Source organism: Neltuma alba, unplaced genomic scaffold, assembly GCF_004799145.2.
Source record: "Neltuma alba isolate B1F8T4 unplaced genomic scaffold, ASM479914v2 tig00011249_pilon, whole genome shotgun sequence".
Classification (NCBI taxonomy): domain Eukaryota; kingdom Viridiplantae; phylum Streptophyta; class Magnoliopsida; order Fabales; family Fabaceae; genus Neltuma; species Neltuma alba.
The window spans coordinates 53,288-61,438 of NW_021635966.1; the positions used below are offsets into that span (position 1 = coordinate 53,288).

General features: G+C 40.4%; 1 long non-coding RNA gene and 1 pseudogene across 1 annotated transcript; one reads left to right on the forward strand and one right to left on the reverse strand.

The window, feature by feature from the left end:
- Positions 1 to 210: 210 nt before the first annotated feature.
- Positions 211 to 964, forward strand: LOC114763012 (uncharacterized). The gene is made up of 2 exons (XR_003742311.1): positions 211 to 491; positions 602 to 964. It is a non-coding gene; the product is annotated as an uncharacterized LOC114763012 (long non-coding RNA).
- A 1,353-nt stretch (positions 965 to 2,317) lies between these two features.
- LOC114762957 (homeobox-leucine zipper protein HDG2-like) lies at positions 2,318 to 7,786 on the reverse strand (annotated as a pseudogene).
- Positions 7,787 to 8,151: the final 365 nt, after the last annotated feature.

Genomic DNA, 8,151 nt, shown 5'->3' on the forward strand with positions numbered 1-8,151 from the left:
TTAATATAAAACCTCATTTGATTTTTATTTTGGTCCTAAATATAATATCTCAATCTATTTTGTCTCTCATATTTATTAATTTTTTTCAAGATAATCCTTCTAATAATGGTATTTATAGCCAAAAAACTTGATTAGCAAGGGTATTTTAGGAAAGACAACATCTATTTATTACAAATAACTAGCTTAATTTATTTCTTTAATTTACTCAAATTAATCAATTAGCTCTTATACTATTATAACAGAGATGATAATTTTTTTTTAAAAGGGGGTGATGAACAGGAATTCCTTCTACAACAGAGGAATTTGACACAATTCGTAGCCGTCGTAGTGTTGCTAAAACCCTAAAGTTTAAGCCTATGAAAGGGAACCGCATCATCGACGTAACAGCTTATCAAATGCCCTTCTGGAACGTATCATTTCTGATAAAATGGCAAAACAGAGAAGCAAAGAGTCTTTCATACTGATCATCATTTCATGCTAAATAACTAATAGTAATTGCTTTGCTCTGCGTTTTATTATTGACTTTGGTCCCCCCCAACTACAAGACAACTAATGAAAGCTGATATTCATGTGCTTGCCTTCCACACACACACACACACAGAGGTCCATCTGATGAAATGCCTTGTTCTCTCGTTTTTCACTCGAGAAATTGGCGTGGAATTTCTACAGGTCAAATATCTGCAGGTCAAACTTCGAGTTAGATAGCAGAGATTTTCTTCTCCATAGCGCGGAACTGTGATGAAGACGTCAAATGAAAATAACACAGCGGCAACACCCATCAATCCAAGCGCATGTAAAAATCATGGGTTTTCCGTTGAAAATCAGCTCAATTATGATCAAAATAAGATACAAATGAGTCTCAATTAAATTGACGCATTCAATGTTTCAAACCAGCTGACCGAATTTCAGCTCAATCTAGCGATTAATGAATGTGCAAATATCAATTTATCTCGAGATTGCCCCGCAAAGGTATAAAAATGACTCTCTTTTCTCTCAAATGGCTGCTCTCTTTCTCTTAACAGGTTCAAACCCCTCGGCCTAGTCTCACCCCCTCTACCTTTTTTTTTTTTTGGGACTAAAATATAGGTATTCTTCTATTCAATACAATCCTATTTAATGTACTGTCAAACACTAAATGTGAACACTTTTTTTAATAAAAATTTAAACTTTAATTTGTCATATTATGAGAGATTAGTCATTCTGCTAGATCTCATCTCGTTGATGACCCCTCTATTTTTACCAAGTAAGGCATAAATAAGTGTCAAATATTTGAGCCTTTCCCTGTACATGGGAAGAGAGCCCATGCCCACTGGGCTCCCTGTTCTGCACGCCATGGCTTGCTCCTGCCGCGAACACTCTGACTCGAGAAAACGTTATTTTTGTGATCCAAATATGATGTCGATAGTAATAGCGAATTTTTTGTTTGAAGTTTGGGCCCGGTGTATTTGTTTCTCAAAAAGGCTATTTGTTTTCTGTTTTTTCCCCATGATGAAATTATTAGAACAAAATCCAACTTTTGCTAGATGCCAGCATGCCACGACAAAACCTTTGGACGAACAAATTGACACTAGTCTTTCTTTTTTTTTTGGGGGGGGGGGGGGGAGGTTAAAAATATAATCAAGAATAAAACGCATAACAAAGCAATTACTAGTAATTATTTAGTACGAAAAGATTAGTGTGAGAGACATGATGCTTCTATTTTTGCCATTGCATCAGAAATGAAGGATTCTAAAAGGGCATCTGATAAGCTGTTGACGACGTAGTTCGCGTTCATGGGTTTACGAGGGTCAATTACCGTCACATATTTATTTCCAACGTTGGCAAGAGGCTTTCAGTGCCTAAGAATAAAGGAATTTGCAGAGTATTATGAATATTGTGTCAAATTTTTGGGTCGTCCCAAAAGCAATTCCTGTTCAAGTTATTACTTGACGTCGTGTATTCGTGAAGGTGATATAATCGGTATTTTCATCAATCAATCCTAAAACATCCTCGACATTTAGCAGCCCCCGCAGGCCTTCCGCTTCCTTAATTAATGCTGGAAAAGCAGATTTAATGTCAAATAATGGAGCTTATTCAAGTTTGTTCCTTCGATAGTTCAATTAAATAGGTGCAATTTGATCAGTATAATTAATCCAGGAGTCACAGATTTTCCCTCCCACGATATTTTGGGATGAAGTTCATAGCCGTACAACAGGCCATAATTGGGGGGGAAAAACTTTCTTAACAAACCTTAATTAATAAAGACTACATAACAAACACTTGCTGCTTAATTTGTAGAGAAATGATAATAATAAACAAATTAAGTGGGAATAAGACATGGCAGAAAAGGTTATTCCATTTCAAACGCCCTTGAAAGGGACAAATGGTGTGTGATACGGGGCATGCTTCCCATTATCAACTAATATTTCTAAAACATGCATATAATAACAATTGAAGTAATAAAAGAGTCAACATTGAAGTTAATTGAAAACCTACCCGATCACCCAAAAAAAAAAAAGGAAATGAAAACTAACTAATTAATTCTACCAATGCTTGCAGTTTTTTTTTTTTTAATTTAATTAAGCACACAGTTAATCCAGCTGGCTGGGGGAAGTCAATTCCCGAACCTTAATCCTCTGAGCACTCTATTTTTCATAGGTTTCTGAGAAGGAATCATGCAAGGTGCGTTCTTGACTTCACCTCATTCTTCGATATTCGCCCCCATCGATCACCACCACCCTTTTCTTCTTTCATACTCTTCTCTACTCTTGACCTAACCTTCTTCTAAACTGCGCGGGTTAACATATAAACACAACAAACCACGTAGATGCAGCAACAGCAAGATTCAGTGACTAGTTCTTACAAAAGCGAAAACAAATATGCAGATAAACAACGTAGGACACAACAAACATGCACAGCTTACCAGGCTTTTAATTTATTAATTAGTTCTAGAGTAGTATTGTTGATGATGATCAAGCAGCTTCGCAGGATAAAGAAGCCTTAATTCTCTCCACAGTGCAGGCAATAAGGTTGTTGACGGTGGCGACAGATCCAAGAGAGAGCTTAGCAGTGGGTACGGAATCAACCAAGATTTGAAAAGCAACGGTCAAAAGGGATCCGCCGTGGCCTGTTTCAACGATGGCACCTCCATGAGGCGTGGTGCCATCGGGTAGGATAGCAAAACCCGAAGGAAGAAGTGCCACGTAATCAGGATCCCCTCCATTCAGCACCACGTTCATGGCTACTATATCTACAGGAGCATATATGACGAAAGACCCCGTTGAGTCGGTGCAGCTCTCTTGCAGTATCAACATATTGCTTTGGCTCGAATTTGCACTCTACAGAGTTCATACATAATCATGGCATGTAAGACTTCACTTACAGATAATAAATATTTGATTCCTTTTATAAATGAAGACCGACGCACTCACATTCACTCGGAGAAGGGACACACAATTCCCGTATCTCGTCCGTTAGCTATGTGTGCCATTTCTTGGACCACCCCACCGTTGGAAAGAATATCCCACTGTTAATTAATACGAAAGTTTTCAGAATATGGATGAATTAATCTCTGGAGAGTCCATCGGCTTTAAATTGGGACAAAGTTGCAGTGTTGTGGTAAATAATGTGCGTATTACCTCACTTCTGGAGTTTTCATCACGGAGGAAGTCAAAAACTCGCTCGGGGGGAACAGGAAGCCAGAAAGAGGTTGCGGCACTTAGAACAATACCAGGAGGTCTTCCCGGGTCGTCCACGCTCTTTCGGGTCATGACCCGAACATCGTCCGCCCCGGTTCCAGAGAGTGTTGTCCATGTGTGAGCCGTGGAAGCGCTCACTCCCGCACAGAAGCTTATCACCATTCTCTCCGCCAGCTTCAACATGCTCCTCCTCCCGTCTTGGTTTGTTATCACTAGTCAAACGATGATGAAAGAGGATTAATTATTTACGTTAATTGTCACCTCGCGATCAATGATTTAATCAAGGCTGATTATATATACATATATATACCTCCAACATCAGCAGTGGGAATGTTGGAAGCCATGGCACTAGCAAGCCTTTCGCACTGTCGATCCAAGGTGGCAACCCATCGTTTTGCACCAAAAGCGTGGCCTGAACTAACGAGCTGCTTGTATAGACTATGTACACCTCTATCATCCACTTCTACATGTTCAATCCACGTCACCTAAGGCACCCAAAAAAGAAACCAATAACAAAAGAGAAAGCTCTTTGAGAAAAGATCAGAGACGGTCCGATGATACGTGCGTGTGTGTAAACTATGTATATATGTTGCTACCTTGGAATAGCCATTGGGCATTTCTTGGATTAAGCAACCAGAAGGTCGTCTTCTACATTTGACAGGAGCAGTGCTGAGATGGTCGAGAGAGACGTCCACTACTGCCCATGTGCCGTCAGCGTGCTGCTTACAATACCTCACGAAATAACTCTCTCGAGTTGGCACTAGAGGTGAAGGCACTTGCAACTCTGCTGTCATCTGCAGAACATAATGTGGATATCCAATAATATATTTCAAAATTATCAAACCTCGATCTCCGTCTTTAACTACATACATATAAATACCATGTTTGCTTTTGACACACACACACGGACATATGTAGTATCGTGCTTACCACTTGCAAGGCACCGTTGTAGTTCCCGGCCACCCCCGTTGATAGTACTTCCATGGTCATTGCTCTTGACACTATGCCAGAGAACACTGTCGACCACTGGTTCTGAACAAAATAACGTCAATGAGACTTAACGTAGTGTACATTGAGTGTTTTCTATTACGTTATTTAATAGAAACACTTCGTGTGGAAGAACTCTTTTAAAGCAAACGACAAGAAAGAGCTTATATACATATTCCTCTGGGTCAATGATAGTTACACATGCTTCATTATCGATCCGTGTGATTAGCTTCGACTTAACGGTCAAATATTGGAGAAGCCACAGAAGAGCAGAGAAAATTAAATTAAAAAGCACACACACATATATATATTTATATACATACCACATCCATGAGAATCTCGACGAGGTTGATGTGATTCATGATGACAAGTGCAGTTTCTCGTGAAGCTTCGCATTTCAAGTCGCTGGGTTTAGGTCCAATTCCTCGAGGAAAAGACCTCATGTACTCTTCCTCATTGAGCACAGTGGTGGAGCCATCGAGGGTGGTCATCCAAAGAGGCTCCCCCATCTGAGCCATTCTCACCAGTTCTTCCATGGCCGCAACAGCAAGCTCTATGATCATCGGCTTATCGGCTTCTGTGAGTCCACTTATGGACCTCAAAAGATCTCCGGCTCCTCCATACATGTCACCGGTGCCGCCAGCAATACCTGCCTGTCCGCCATAACCACCGCCAACCCCAAGCTCTAGAGGACGAGGTGGAACCGAAGATGGAGAGAGTAGCGGATAGTTCACCACCGGCTTCCCTACGTACTTGGCAGCAATTGCGGAAATTCTATCAATCTGATCATCATCAAGGCAACCGATTCCAGAATCATCAGATATAACGCCACTTTCACTACTAAGTTTTTGACCAAAGTTTACTATTTCCTGGATGAATTTTTTAATCTCTGCCCCGTGGCACTGCAAAATATTTTATCCGTCTTTATCATTCATTAAAATACTTGTAATAGTAATCTTTCATCTCATTTCTTACTTATTATGGCCACCCATTAATCAAGTTCAAATTTGGTAAATGACAGTAATATCTAAATTAGCAAAACTTTGTCACGGAATTTTGAAAGAAAATAAAAGGAATAAACTTTTGATGATTGAAATGTGAAGTTAACTTTTATTGAGAAGACGTATATATAGTCCAGCAGTTTCTAGACAGAGGAAAATCTGAGGGCGAAGAAGTTCTACTTTATTTGGCAAGAAATTATTGTACCTCTTCTCTTAGGCGGGCATTTTCGAGTCTCAAATGATGTTCATCGAAGGACATTTCTCCTATAGCGGTTGGTCCACCACAGTTAGGACAAGAGGCATTGCCAAGAGCTTCTCTGTACCTCATGTTATCGGCACGAAGCTTTTCATTTTCGGCTCTGAGGTGCGAGTTCTCGTGCCGCTCATGTTGGTTCTGCAAATCATCACATTAAGACTTTGCGAGCAACTAGGTAAAAGGCAAAAACCAGAACAATATATATAGAATATTCTTTACATAAATGACTATTACAACAATATATTTTGCCCCGAATCAACATCTTGATTACGTACCTTCATCTGGGTGCGTTTGTTTTGGAACCAGAACTTGACCTGCAATGGCTCCAACCCTAATTCGCGACTTAGCTCCTTCCTTTGCTTGTCATCGGGATGAGGGCACTCCTTGAAGAAACTGCGAACAAGTAAAATAGGGTATAAATAATTAACATTGAATTATCGAACTGAGAGTAGTCGTTTATTATTGGAGAGCTGGCTCATAATCTTACGCTTCCATTTCCTGGATCTGGTGCTGGGTGTGGCGGTGGTAGCGCTTCTTCTTGGGGCGTTGGTCTTGGTCGTCACCGGAGGCGCCATTTTCCTGATTTTCACTCCCGGACTTGGTGGCAGTGTCGAAATCGTCGTCTCGGATTCGAGGGATGTCGCTCTCTGATGTGTTTGGAGCCATGTCCAGGGCTGGGAGGAGCTGACCTTCCATCATGTTTGGCTGCTGGAACATTTCTAACAGAGCTTTTAAGATTCCCAAGGCTTATTGTTTTTCAATCTAACAAACAATACGAGAAAAATAGTTCACTCAAGACAACAAGCGAACAAGTAAAACTTTTTAAGCATACGTAGATGCCTATTTACTTGACAAAATCCTTTTTTTTTTTTAGTTTGATAAAAATTGGGCAGAAAAGATATAGAATTGACAAGATTAGTGGCTGGAACCCAATCACAAGAAGCGGGTAACGTCAAACAACGAAAAGTTAAAGAGAGAGATATATATAGCGCGATTTCCGAGAATCCAAAAGGATTTTCGAGGTACAGTCCGCTTCGTAGGGACCAAATTTCGCACTAAGAAAACTGTGGGACTTTCTGGTTATATAGTTGGGAAATTTTAATCCAGAGGGACGCAGCGATCAAGTTAGCGTCTTATTAAACAAAATTATCGAAAGGTGTAATAAATCAGAAGTGAAGCACCGACCTGACCAAGAGAAAGGCCTGAGGATGATCCAAACCCGCCACCAACGTTGTTGTTCCTCCCGATCATCGAGGGCATATTTCTTGCCGGAATCATAATCCCGGCCGGCATATTTCTCGACCAGAAGCCCTAGCTAGCTCGTTTCAGTTCTCTCAGTACCGCTTGGCTAATGAGGTTCTCGTTTATATCTCTGCAAGAAATTACCAAAAAGTGTGACAAACGCAGTCCGAGAAATCAACTTGACCGCTGAAACGAAAACGGGCCACGGTTACGTTAGCCGAAAGAAATGCTATTATATAGTAACACAAAAAGGCAAGAAAGAAATTAAACGGATATCCGCTTTACGCTTTTCTGATATAAAATCAATCCAAATCAGATTAGGACTAAATATATACATATATTCGCTTCACCAAGATCTGGAGGAATCCAACTCAGCGACTTTCTTCTCCTTCTTTTGTCTATCAGGCGGAGCAACCGTACCTTTCAGCTCCTAGCCCCAACTTTTCTGCTTCAATTTAAGAGCAACCAACTTAAGATGCCAGAATTAGAATTACTAATAAAGAAAAGGAGAGAGGAAAAGAAAGGTGATGATCTTAGAAGAGTATGAGAAGCTGATTCAAAAGTTAGTGCTGGGTTGAGCAGAGATATTTCACCAACCAGGGAGTGGTAGATAGAAGAAGAAGAAGACGATGATGAAGAGAGAATGAGAGAGGAAGGGAAAGAGGGATAGAGAGAGAAGGAAGGAGGGAGCGATGTGAGGAAGGAGGAGTAGTAATTGCAGAGCGTAATGAGAGGGTGCAAATGCATTTAATGGTGGGCGAAGGAGGAGTAATTGCTCTTGAGAGAGAGAGAGCGAGAGAGAGAGAGAGAGCATATTTTTGGTGGATTCAATATTTTTTTTCTTTGTCTATCCAGTTGATGGTGCAACGAATGACGGCTACCGAACCAACCCTTTGGTTTTTTTTCCCCTTTGTTCCCATACCATATATCAATTTACCTATCCACATTATTACCATGTTATTCTCTTGCTTGGTTGATTTTAGAGTTT